The following is a 14,632-nucleotide window of genomic DNA, read 5'->3' on the forward strand; positions in this document are numbered from 1 at the left end:
TTACTGACATTATGAAAGTGTGAAATAAGTATCTCAATAGAAGACAGAAGGCACCACAAATTGTACTCACTTGTCAAGTCTAAAAAATGATGATATAAAAGTTGTGAAATGAATGGTATTTCCAAAATGCCAGGAGTGGTAAGGAGGGTATGGGATGAGTAATGGTAATGAAATGGTACAAAATGTAGACAGAAGCAAACCTGGTATGCTATTGCCCAGTCAGATGAATATAGATTAAAAATAATAAGTTCTGTATGTAAAAATTCTAGAATAAAGGATGGTGAAAGTCTTTATCAGTAAGAAAAATGACTGAGGTAGTAGGTACATTTACTCTGTCTTCAAAATTTAATATTGTATATTGGTCTTAAGATATTTTCCTATAGATACCTTTATTTTCTACATTAAGCATCAGTTCTAATTTTTATTGAATAAATTTCATACTCATAAATATATGCATATTAATTTCAGCAATGCTTTTATTCATTCCCCCATTGAATCTGAAAATATGATAATTAGTCAAAATAAGTAAGGGCCAAAAAATCTATAAATCAATACCTAGAGTTTTGTTATTGTTGTTTATTTTAATTTAAATTTTGTTTTTAATTTTTAAAGTATAGAATTGAGATTTAAACACATACAAATGTATTTTGATCAAAATCAATTCCCCATTTCCTTCCTACTCTAGTTCCACCCCATCTCTCATATTCTATAGAGCATGTATTGAATAGAGATTCTATAGGTATTCTATAGAGAATGTCTGCAACAAGCAATTATTTACTGGACATGACAGGAATGTTATACACATCACATGAACTCACAGCAGCAGGTACTGCATGCTTAAGACCCGCAGAAGATCAACCTGGCCAAATCCAGACATGGATAGGGAAGAGGCTCATAAAGCCTTCTCCTGGCTGAAAACTATTAGCTATCCATCAATAGTTGCAGAGGGAGGGAAACTAAGTGTTCCCGAGGAATCAGGGCTCTTAAAGGTTACCCATGCGCATGTAGGTAGGACTAATCCAACTCAAAAGGATTATTACTTTTTTATGTAACATGTGGCATAGGCAAGGAAAAGTGGTAAGACATGAGGTGGAATTGGAGTAGGGAGGAAATGGATAGTTGAGTTTGATCAAAACACATTTGTATGCATATAATTCTCAATTTCAAAAACTTTAAAAAGAAAACAATTAAGTTTAGACATTAAAATAAGCAGCAATAACAAAAATTAAGACAAAATCAAGCACCTATCCCCAGCGCTTATCCAGAAAATAAGCACCAGGCATACATTCATAGAGTATATTGCAAGTAGCCTTAAGAATCCAAAGAAAGTAGAGAGGATAATATATGGATATCAGAGATCTTGATCCCTCAATACTAATTGCTGGACCTGAAGCCTGAAGTATAAAGAGGAAGGGCAACTTGAATCTTATACTGCCTACATTGGTGCAAGACCTTCCTTGTCAGAATGAAAGGACTTTTTCCAATTTTAGGAGCTGGACAATAAGACCTGGATATTAAGAGCCACTGGTGTAGATGCTTAGACCAAAAAATAAATAAATAAATTTTAAAAAATGGTCTGGAAAGAGCCAAAGTCTATAGTTTATATCTCAAGCATGCACTTAAAGACAAAACAAAGAAAAAGCAGTAACCAATATATGAAAATCTTAGACCAGAAGGGAGGATTGAATCCATAGCTCTGAAATACTAGTCTCCTATTTCCAGCCAATACAAAAGCCATCCATAGAAAGAAATGGTCAAGTGTGTCTCATGACAGAATAAATAGAACTCATATAAACAACCCTACAAAATGACCTGGTGAAGGCAGGGCATGTAGCTTGGTAGCAAAGTACTTGCTTAGCATTTTTATGATCTGTGAACAGCTCTCAGCAACACACACACACACACACTTTGCGATGGTGGCTTCAGTCAATTTAATGATGTTAAGAGTTGCCTAGAAGATTAGTGAAACACAGGCTGTGTCTGTGAGAGTGTATCCAGACATAACTGACATGTATCTGGGCATCTTCATTGAATTGGCTGAGGTATAGGTGTAATAAAATTGAGGGACGAAGCCAGTACTAGCATTGCCAACACCTATAAGTATTCACAGAAGTATTTTCAGCTTTTCAATGTGAATGCACAGCAGAGTCTCTCAAAGGAAATTCTAAGCCTTCAACTTTGACCTTAGAATGCATCACTGAGCTTTTTATTCTCAGTCTTCTCGATTCATGGTAGCAGCAGCTTCACGTCTAGCTCTCTTGTATGCAACCAGTCATTATTGACCTATCAAACCTCTAACTGTGTAAGCCAACCCAATGAATCTCCTTATAAACCCAACTTTATAGAAAACCATTAACACATGTTGGTTGTGTTTCTCAAGAGAGCCCTGACTAATACAGATGGATGACAAATCTAAGCATGTTATTATGGTTTCTAATGCTGTAATGAAACAGCATGACCAAAAGCAAGTTGGAAGGAAAGAGTTTGTTTGGTTTACACTTCCATATCAATATTTATCATCAACGGAAGGCAGGAGAGGAATACACACATAGCAGGAACTTGGAGGCATAGGAAATGGATCCATGGATACTTACTGTTTTGTTCCTCATGGCTTTTTAATAGAACCTAAGACCCCCAGCCCATGGAAGGCACCACTCACAATGGCTGGGCACTCCCTGATTAATCACAAATTTAAAAAATGCCCTACAGGTTTACCTATAACCCAATCTTTTTTTAAATTTTCATATTATTATATTTTTTAGGTATTTATTTCTTTTACATTTCCAATGCTATCCCAAAAGTCCCCCACACGCCCCCCGCCCACTCCAATCTTACAGAGGCATTCTCTTAACTGAGGTTCTGTCCTCTCAGATGACTTTAGCTTGTGTAAGTTGACATAAAACTATCTAGCACACAGAGCAAATACATTAAAATAGCTGTCTAAAAGATGGTCCTAGAAGAACATTCAAAGACATTGAAATGTCAATGAAACACTGTTTGAATAAAAAGAAGCCCCAGTAAAGATATTGAGGGCCTGTACTTGATCTTTACTGGAATAGTTGAGAACAGATAGGAAATCTGAAAAGAAAACAAAGATAAACTTTAAATGAAAATTGAAAGTTACTAAAGAAATGAAAATATACATTTTTGGTAGTACAAGAAAGAATCAATTCATTGGAAGCTAGGACAACAGATGTTATCAACCTTGGAAAACAAAAGGCACAAAGATCCAAGACAAGGAAACAGTGTCGAATGCACCAAAGAGAAAGAATACCTGTTACCACTTGACCTGTACAGTGCAGGAATCTTTCAGTGTTTTCTTTAGAGTGAAATGAAAAGGAAAACAAACAAACAAACAAGAAAATATACCAAAAACATTTGAATGTAAAGTTTTCAGTGAATACATGAAAAACTATATCTAATAGTGTAACATTTTTCTTTCATTTTTGAGATTATAATTACACCATTTCTAACTTCCCTTTTCTCCTTTTAAACCTTCCCATATATCTCCGTCTTTCAAATTCACAACTTCTTCTTTTCTTATTACTGAATATGTATATGTATATTTATATATTAAACTGAACATAAAAGGTAATACTAATGCAAGAAACCAAACAGACAAAAGCTATAAAATTTAATAATAAGAAATATCTGTCCTATTTCTATAAACTAACAATAGTTGTGAAGTGATAATTACAGGAACAATTTTAATGACAGTATGATAAAATGCATAAGAATTACATTAGTCGCTGGGCGGTGGTGGTACATGCCTTTAATCCTAGCACTTGGGAGGCAGAGGCAGGAGGATTTCTGAGTTCCAGGCCAGCCTGGTCTACAAAATGAGTTCCAGGACAGCCAGGGCTATACAGAGAAACCCTGTCTCAAAACAAAACAAAACAAAACAAAACAAAACAAAACAAAACAAAACAAAACAAAACAAAACGATTTACATTAGGCAGATAGAAAAATAACAGAAAGAAATGTAGGTATAATTAATAGTAAATACTTAGTATATAATTATATTAGTATATAAAGTAGTTATTAATAATAGGATACTAATCTCTCTTTTCACAGACTGAGAGGCAGTGGTGCTGTGATAGCAATATCACCCCAAATGATACACAGATTAATTTTAATCTCTATCTAGATATCAATGTTTTTCAGTAATCCTCAATTTTTACAATTTTTATAGAAGTTCAAGTGTCCCAAAATAGACCAGATAATCCAGAAGAAAAAAATAAGAATATCCAAAGAACTCATACTTGTTAACCACAAAACTTCTTTGAGAACTTTAGAATACAGAGCATGGAGATGTTTGGACAAATAAAGAGACACATGTAGACAAATTACACAGAAGATAGAGCCAAGGAAGCAATCTGTAAATTTATAGGAAGGCAATATTTGAGGAGGTTTGGTAAAACACTGAATATAAAAATACCAAACTTTTCAACAATCACTACTAGGTATCCTTGTAAAATAAATAAATTGGGCATTTATCTAAACTTATGTATAGAAAATACCTCAATTCTCAGAAGGGGCACAGTGTCCACACTTTGGTCTTCGTTCTTCTTGAGTTTCATGCGTTTAGCAAATTGTATCTTATATCTTGGGTATTCTAAATGTCTGGGCTAATATCCACATATCAGTGAGTACATATTGTGCGACTTCTTTTATGATTGGGTTACCTCACTCAGGATGATGCCCTCCAGGTCCATCCATTCCATTCCAAAGGAATTTCATAAATTCATTTTTTTAATAGCTGAGTAGTTCTCCATTGTGTAAATGTACCACATTTTTTGTATCCATTCCTCTGTTGAGGGGCATCTGGGTTCTTTCCAGCTTCTGACTATTATAATTAAGGCTGCTATGAACATAGTGGAGCATGTGTCCTTCTTACTGGTTGGAACCTCTTCTGGATATATGCCCAGGAGAGGTAAAGTGGGATCCTCCAGTAGTACTATGTCCAATTTTCTAAGGAACCACCAGACTGACTTCCAGAGTGGTGGAACAAGCTTGCAATCCCACCAACAATGGAGGAGTGTTCCTCTTTCTCCACATCCTCGCCAGCATCTGCTGTCACCTGAATTTTTGATCTTAGCCATTCTGACTGGTGTGAGATGGAATCTCAGGGTTGTTTTGATTGCATTTCTCTGATGATTAAGGATGCTGAACATTTTTTCAGGTGCTTCTCTGCTATTCAGTATTCCTCAGGTGAGAATTCTTTGTTTAGCTGTGAGCCCCATTTTTAATGGGGTTATTTGATTTTCTGGAGTCCACCTTCTTGAATTCTTTATATATATTGGATATTAGTCCCCTATCTGATTTAAGATAGGTAAAGATCCTTTCCCAATCTGTTGGAGGCCTTTTTGTCTTATTGACAGTGTCTTTTGCCTTGCAGAAGCTTTGCAATTTTATGAGGTCACATTTGTCGATTTTCGATCTTACAGCACAAGCCATTGCTGTTCTATTCAGGAATTTTTCCCCTGTACCCATATCTTCGAGAGTTTTCCCTACTTTCTCCTCAATAAGTTTCAGTGTCTCTGGTTTTATGTGGCGTTTCTTAATCCACTTATATTTGACCTTAGTACAAGGAGATAAGAATGGATCAATTAGCATTCTTCTACATGATAACTGCCAGTTGTGCCAGCACCATTTGTTGAAAATGCTGTCTTTTTTCCACTGGATGGTTTTTGCTCCCTTGTCAAAGATCAAGTGACCATAGGTGTGTGGGTTCATTTCAGGTCTTTAATTCTATTCCATTGGTCTACTTGTCTGTCACTATACCAGTACCATGCAGTTTTTCTCACAATTGCTCTGTAGTACAGCTTTAGGTCAGGCATGGTAATTCCACTCGAGGTTCTTTTATCCTTGAGAAGAGTAAAACAACCATGGAAGGAGTTACAGAGACAAAGTTTGGAGCTGAGAGGAAAGGATGGACCATCTAGAGACTGCCATATCCGGGGATCCATCCCATAATCAGCTTCCAAACAATGACACCATTGCATACACTAGCAAGATTTTGCTGAAATGACCCAGATATAGCTGTCTCTTGTGAGACTATGCTAGGGCCTATCAAACACAGAAGTGGATGCTCACAGTCAGCTACTGGATGGATCACAGGGCTCCCAATGGAGGAGCTAGAGAAAGTACCCAAGGAGCTAAAGGGATCTGCAACCCTATAGGTGGAACAACAATATGAACTATCCAGTACCCCCCAGTGCTCATGTCTCTATCTGCATATGTATCAGAAGATGGCCTAATCGGCCATCATTGGAAAGAGAGGCCCATTGGTCATGCAAACTTTATCTGCCTCAGTACAGGGGAATGCCAGGGCCAAGAAGTGGGAGTGGGGAATGGGTGGGGGAGCGGGTGGGGGACTTTTGGGATAGCATTGGAAATATAAATGAAATAAATACCTAATAACAAAAAAAGAACAAAAGAAAAAAAGAAAAAGAAAAAGGCTGAGCATTGTAAAACATGGAATAAAAATATAGCTATTTTCATACGCACACACAATAAAAAAAGAAGAAGAAGAAGGAGGAGGAGAAGGAGAAGGAAAAGGAGAAGGAGAAGGAGGAGAAGGAGAAGGAGAAGGAGAAGGTTAAGGAGAAGAAGAAGAAAAAGAAAACCTCAACACAGTTAAATGAAACTTTTGGTCTTGGGAAGTTTTAAACCAAATAAACACATTTTCTTTATAAAATGTCAAATCTCATGTAATTCCTAATAGCTGTATTAATAGAAGAAATTGGTACTGACATGTTGTCTCATTAATATAACTATCACAAAAAAATGCAGAATGAGCAAGGGAACTGGACAGGGGTCAAGGAGATCTATCATAGAGATGATGAGTCAAGAAAACTCTAGCAAGCCGAATATACAGGTAGTTCAATCAAGGACTCAGAAGGTGACACTATTGTAGAGAACCTGAATGAATTCTGTCCATGACCTAAAAGTTTATAGAGGTCCAGTTGTAAGAAAAATGGAGTGATTTTAGCAGAGTATTTTAGAACCACAAAGCCCCATGAAATCCACACTGGTTGCTTTTAGTCATATTTACAATAAATCTCAAAAGCAAAACAGACAAAATTAAAAAACTTACAAAAAGCTATGTGAAAAAATATATTAGTGGTGTGTTCCAGCAACTCTTAGCTAATGTATTTAGTACATGTAACTGTGACTCTGCCACTATAGCTAGAGGAATGGAGAAGAGGCCTTAAGGATATCTTATAGTCACTTGAAGCCATAGTTTTACAGGCTCAGAAGACTTCCAGGGCAGAATTCTTTCAGAGACCACAGGCCTTTATATAGGTATACTGCACAAGGGTATGAACTGCGAGGATATTTTATGAACAAAACTTGCTTTTTATTCTAAACTCTGTTAAAGATAGCTATGGTTGCATTTTAATTAAAATATAACTTATTCTTAATGTCTCTAATTTCTTGATAAATAAATAAGAAAATCCAAATACTGAGAGGTTTGGAAATTGCTCAATCACTAAAATGTTTGCTGAGCAAGCATATAGGTCTAAGTTTGCCCCTCAGTAACCATGTGAAAAAGCTTTCCTTTGCAAAAGAAGAGACAGTATACTTGAGGATTGCTGCTCAACAAACGTAGCTACATTACTGACGTCCAGAATCAATAAGAGATCCTATATTGAGGTCTGAAGAGATGACTCAGAGGTTTAGAACAATGGCTTTGCTTTCAAAGAACCTGGGACTACTTCTCAGCACCAACACAGGCACACAGGTACCTGTAACTTTTTTTCTAGAGGTCTGATGTCCATCTGAATATTCTGAATTCCACAGGTATCAGGCATACATGTAGCAAAGACATAAATAAAGGCAACATTCACACAATAAAAGTAAAGATAGAAAGTAAAAAGAGACTGCAATAAAACTGATATGAAGACAGACTGAGTGAAACATGTAAAGTTTTCCCCTGGTCTAGACATGTACTTTTATGTACACATATGCACCAATATTTACACATGTGAATATATATATTTGTATATTCACATGTATATATATATATGTGTGTGTGTGTGTGTGTGTGTGTGTGTGCGCACAGAGAGAGAAAGAGAGAGAGAGATTCAAAATTTTTGATTTCAGTCTTTGTACCCTGTATCTTATACAAGCAAATACTGTGGTTTCTGATATATGTATCAGACCAACTCGCTCTGTGTGTCTCTATCTCTGTCTCTGTCTGTGTGTGTATGTGTGTGTCTTTCTCTCTGTGGGGAGAGATAGAGATAGAGATAGAGATAGAGATAGAGATAGAGATAGAGATAGAGATAGAGATAGAGATAGAGATAGAGATAGAGATAGAGATAGAGATAGAGATAGAGAAGGAGAATATCTCATTTAGTTTCCTTTAACTCATTGATCCTCTATACTTTTACACCCATTGTTCATTGAAAGAGACTGTGCTTGAACATTCCTATAGTGTTTAATTTACCAGAAACTTTAACCTGTGAACGAAGAGTGATCTTAGGTATAGGACGCACTATATTGCTGTGATCACTGAGTAGGAAGTGGATAAAGTATTTGATGTGACTGCCATGTTGCTTTCAAAGAGCAGTAGAGCCTGAGTCACTACTAACATATTGACCTTTGATATTCTTTCTCTCACTCTTTCTTCTTTTCCTGTCCCCCTGACTCACCTCGGTTCAGAGCACATCATCCTGATTTTGCTCTCTATAGTAAAATTTATGTCTTATTAAGCTTTCCATTGCTGGTAAGAGAAACCATGACCAAGACAACTCTTATGGAGGTCAACATTTAATATTGTCTGGCTTACAGATTCAGAGGTTTAGTTCCCTGTCATAGCAGGAAACATGGCAGTGCAGAGGCAGTGCAGAGGCAGCTGGAGAAGGAGTTAAGTGTTCGTGTGGTGATTCGAAGGCAACCAGAAAGATTGGCATCTTCCTGCAGCTAGGGGGATGATCTCTTCCACAATGGGTGGAGCCTAAGCATAGGAGGAGACCTCCAAACTCACCACCAGATTTCCTACAAGACCACACCACCTAACAGTACCATTCCCTATGGGGTAAACATACTCAAACCACCACATTCTACTTCCTAGCCCCCATCATCTTATTCAGACACGAGTTTATGGAGGCCATACCCATAAATAGCATAATGCATAATATCTTTAGCCCAACTTCAAAAATCCTCATAGTCTTTCACAGTCTAATGAATGTTTAAATTTCTAAATGTCAAAGTCTCTTCTGAGTTTCATGCAATCTCTTAGCTACAATACACTATAAAATAAAAATATAAAGATCACCTATTTCCAACATATAAAGGCACAGGATGTACATTACCATTCCAAGACATCATTGCAAGGAAATACTAGAACAAAGCAAGACTAAAGACCAGATCTTCAAACTCTAAGCTCTGAGTCTCCATGTCAGATTCAAAGTACACTTCAGACCTCTTTTCCTTCTTGAGAACTGTGTTGTCAGATCTGGCAACAAACTTTGTTCTTCTGAGCTGGTTCTACTTTCATTTCAACTTTCTTTGACAGGTATCCCTCTGCTCAGACATCTCTAACATCTTCGGGTATCCAAGGCAACTCCAACTTTATAGCTTCTTGCTCCAATGTTTGGTGTCAACATATTGTCTGCTGGGTTCCTCCAAAGGACTTTGAGCACTTCTGCAGCTCTGTCCTCTATAACACTCTAGGAACTTGTTAACTCTACTCTAGTGCTGCTGATGTTCTTGGTAGTCATCCTATGGTACTGGCATATCCAATACACTGGGATCTTCCACAGCAACTAGGCTTTACCAATAGCCTCTCATGGGCTTCATTTATGGTGTCAATTTCTGTCTTACTTACAGTTTCCATTGTTGTCAAGACACACCAGGACCAAGGTAACAATTAGAAAGGACAAAATTTAATTGGGGCTGGATTACAGATTCCGATGTTTAGTTTACTATCCTAGCAGAAAAGATAGCAGTATGCAAGCAGACATGGAGCTAGAGAAGGAACTGAGTGATCTGCATCATGATTTGAAGGCAACCAGGAAAGATTGGTGTGCTCAGACAGTTAGAAGAAAGTATTCTTCTGAAATGAGTGGAGCCTAAGCATAGGAGAAGACCTCCAAAGCCCAGCCCCACAATGAAACACTTCTAACAAGGCCACACATCCTAAAAGTACCACTCCCTGTGGGCTAAGCATATTTAAACCACCACACTTGGGTAATGTATCTTTTTTTCTTAAACAATATTTTAATTCAATCTTTAGGCCTGGAGTTCTCAAAGAGCTGCCCTGTACTCTCTACCTACATTCTCCTTCATCAGCCTTGGTACTTTTCTTGAGTGATCATTTCATTATTTTTCTCCTACTAAATAGAAAGCTGTATGTAAGGACTTTGGTATTCATGACAATGCTAGGCAAATTTTACATTTGGAGACAAATTCTTACAAAATAAAGATAAGTCCTCAACTTACAAATAAAAACATTAAGAGATGTTATAGGTTAAGAGATGGCAGCAAGGGCTTAGTAATGAATACTGCTAACCTCACAATTATCTAGCTATTGATATGGTCATTAACTTGCCTGTGATTCAGTCATTTCAATGGGATAAGAATAGTGGCCAGTTCATGGGCAGTTATCCTCCCACACACATATGTAGTCACATATGTGTACAAATATGTGTGTACATATGTGTGTCCACATGTACTCTAGGAGAAATTTTAGATTATAAGCATTTTGAAAAAAGATTGGAACACATATATTGGATTATCAAGCTGAAAGAGAAGTTTATATTCACGGGTATCAAATGATCTGTGTAGACAACTTGGAAATCTAAAATATTAAGATATAAACACATTTCCTGAGTGTATTACCATAACTGACACAGGAAATAGGTTTTATAAGCAGTTAAAACATTCCAGAGATTAGAACTTATACAAGTGATAGGCCAGAGATGCACTTATTTAATTTATAGCTTTTAAATTACTACCTTTAATTATTTAAGTAAAACAGTCTTGTGATAAAGTAAATTATAAATACTATTGTCATTCTTGGAAATACATATACAAAGAGAGATGAGATAGCAAATATAAGACAGAGTCCGGAATACTTCCCTAAATGAATAAACTAATTTCCTTATTTATTCTCTGGTGGTTTGAATAGGTATGTCTCCCATAGTCTCATGTGTTTAAATGCTAACCCCATAGGGAGTGGCACTATTGGGGATGAAGTCTTGTTTGGGTAGGTGTAATCTTGTAGGAGGGAGTGTGTCACTGTGGAGACAGGCTTTGTGGTCTTATGTCTGCTCAAGCCATGTCCAGCCTCTCATTGCTGCCTTCAGATCAAGATTTAGAATTCTCAGCTAGTTTTCTAGTCCATGCCTGCCTGTATGCTTTCATTCTTCCTACTCTAGTGGTAATGACCTAAACCTCTGAAAGTGTAAGCCAGCCACATTAAATGTTGTCTAAGAGTTGGCTTTGACATGGTTTCCTTTCACAGCAAGAAAACCCTAGCTAAGACAAATACTGTGACTGACAAATCAGAATTTTATTTTTATTTTATTTTTGTATTTTATATCTTATAAATTTTATAATTGATCACTAGCTAGGGTTCAACTTTTACAAAATTGAAAACAGCTAAAGGTAGAAAACACCCAAAGGGAAAAAAAATTCTTTAATATGACCCCTTCTTCCTAACTCAGAAAGTAAAACAGTTTTGGCTGTTATTAAGAATTACACTCTATTAACTCCAAATTATCCTTGGTTCTTTTTTTTCCCCTGCAAAAGAAGACTTGCTGGTAGGTGCTTATAAGTAAATTTGCATGTTCACTTAAAATATCAGTTTATATTGAAATCACTATCCATCTATTCACTGTGTCATGACAGGCAGAGCAATACTTTTCTTCTCGTATGACCAGTGTTTCAAGACCAGGATATACATATTCTTTTCCCCAAACCTTTCACTACAATTTAAAATCCTATGGCTAGTTCTCAATTTGTGAGTCATTTTCCAAAAATATAAAGACTTACCAATCATCTAAGAGCATACTCTGAGTCAAAACCTGCCCTTGGTCCTAGCTTTAGCAAAATTCAATGATCAAACCAATCCACCCCCAGAGTACAATTTTAAGAGCTGAACACTGGATGACACATTTAATATGCAAAAGATTACTTTATAAAAGGTAATTTTATGGAAAAAAAGACCAAGGAAGCCTCAATACATGACCAAACTTTATATTTTATGACCTTATTTATACCTCTCAACCACATTATCTATCTATACATACTGTGCCACTTCAAAACACAGTTTGACACTTAGGCTGCTACTTTAGCTTAGAATGCCTGATCCTCTGGCTTTTGTGGAAAAATGAATGTTCACTCTTGAAAGTCACAAATCAATTTGACCTATTCTTTGAGAAAGTAGAGGTGGAGGGGCATAAAAAAATGCAATAAACACCAGAGTGTCCTGAATATGGATGACTGAACAAGCCATAATAACTGCCTTGAAATTTCCAAAGAACAGTAGAGAGCATGTGAATACTTATAATCAGATGCTCATACATTTCAGTATGAGTTTAGTAAACTTGCATACAGTGGTTCTCAATCTTCATAATGCTCTGATTCTTTAATATAGTACCTTATGTTGTCATAAAATTATTTTTTGCCACTTAATAATTGTAATTTTGCTGTTATTGTGAATCATAATATAAATATTCATGTTTTCTGTTGGCCTTAGGCAACTCCTGTGGAAGACTCATTTGACCCCAAAGTGTTCCTGACCCACAGGTTTAGAATTGCTGCCTTGCAAGCTAAAGCAGAGGCCGGGAAGCTTGGGAGAATGGATATTGTAAAAGGTCTAACAGTAGAGAAAATATTCAAAGGGGACTCGAGAGTGGTACCTTAATTTCTAAGGTTGCTTCTACTTGGCATTCATCTGAGAATGACTTCACATAAGCACAGCGCAAGAAGCTATTGTTAGCCAAGAACATGACATTTGAGTCTCAAAAGCATGGTGCTTTTTTCTTGCTCTTCTTTTTAGGTTAGCTGAACAAAAATAACTCAAATCCAGGACAAAATGGACCTTTTGAGAAAGAGTTCTTCAGTAGCTGAAAGGCAATTATCTGAGACTGTGTGTTATTTCTATAACAAGATAGATTTTGTTTGGCTTTTAAGATTGGGAGATGTTAAGGTCAATTTGATATAATCAACAAGTTCATGGCACAAAAATAAGGATACATATTTTCACGTAAACAAACCACTCTCAAAAAAAGTAACAAAACTATGCTTCTAGAATTTACCATTGACTTTTTTGTATGTAGATTTTATGTGAAGGAAACAGCTAAGAACAAAAATCTCCTTTTTATTTTTAACCATTTGAACAAGACCCTTAAAATCTTCCAATTATGGTTTCTAAGTGTACATATATGACTAGTAACACACCTCTTCTTCACAATGCTTAGAAAAGTCAGAATGATGTAATAATGAGTGAACATAAAATTCTAAAAAAGAAGTTTCTGCTGTCATTAGCAGAATAATTTTAGGGAATTGTCACACATTTCTAAGAGGTTGATTTCAAATTTCATGAAATAGAAAAACTATCCCTTTAGGTTTAATATCTCTCTTTTTAATGGTAGTTCTTTATTCTATCATTTAAAAATATTTATGTAATAAAAATGAGTAAAAACAACATTTCTTAAAATGTTCTTGAGAAATATATTGAATAAATGAAATCGTATCATTCTCCATTTGGTCAATTTCAAGTTAGATCAGATAAGACTGCAAATCCCCAAACACATAAATCAGCTAGAAGTATAACTGCTTCCTTTTCGTTTTTCTAAAAATGGATACTTTGGTTAAAATAAATGAATATATTTCTTTGTAAAATCATGTCTATGGACTATGTAACAAGTTTCCCTCTCCACAAATCTACCTGAGCTTGACAGCAGCAGAGTAATAGATTAGATCGCACGGGTGCTGACATACACGGAGAGAACATAATTTCGTTTTATGGGCTGCTGTACTGCTAGACAGAATTCATTTGGCAAAAGGACTGTTGCTTTGACTTTTCTTATGGCTAGCCTGAACTTTTTCTTCTTATATTGTAATAATATCTTTAAACATACATTGTTTCCCAAAAGGTTTATCATTTGTACATAATTCAACATTGAACTTTTTTCATGTGCTATTGCATGAGGATCTTTGTAAGATTCCTCAGAACTATGTTAAATCTCCATGCTTCTAAGACAGTTTGTGCTTTATGTGTCTGCATTCTCAAACCCAGTTACCACTTTCCAGAACGTCTGTATCTTTGGTATAATTTTTCACTAGACCACAAATACATGGGAAATATTCTAATTCTTTTTTTAAGATATATAACTGTAGGTTACATATTTTACCAGATAGGATAATGTAATAATAAATGTATATCATTTCTATAAGTGTTCAATTCCACATATATACAACATTAAATGTGAACTGTATTGTGGGGCTATGGACTCTGGGTAATTATAATGGGCTAAAAGGGATTTATAAATTTTATAAAAATATGGCTGAAGAAAAATGAGGGGGAACTGTTTAGGAGCAGGGTAAAATACTCACCTCTATAATATCTCCTCATTAACCCAAAAGGTTCTAAAAATCTACAATTTGTCTGGCT

Source organism: Mus caroli, unplaced genomic scaffold, assembly GCF_978045245.1.
Source record: "Mus caroli unplaced genomic scaffold, Mus_caroli_1 scaffold_9, whole genome shotgun sequence".
NCBI classification, from domain to species: domain Eukaryota; kingdom Metazoa; phylum Chordata; class Mammalia; order Rodentia; family Muridae; genus Mus; species Mus caroli.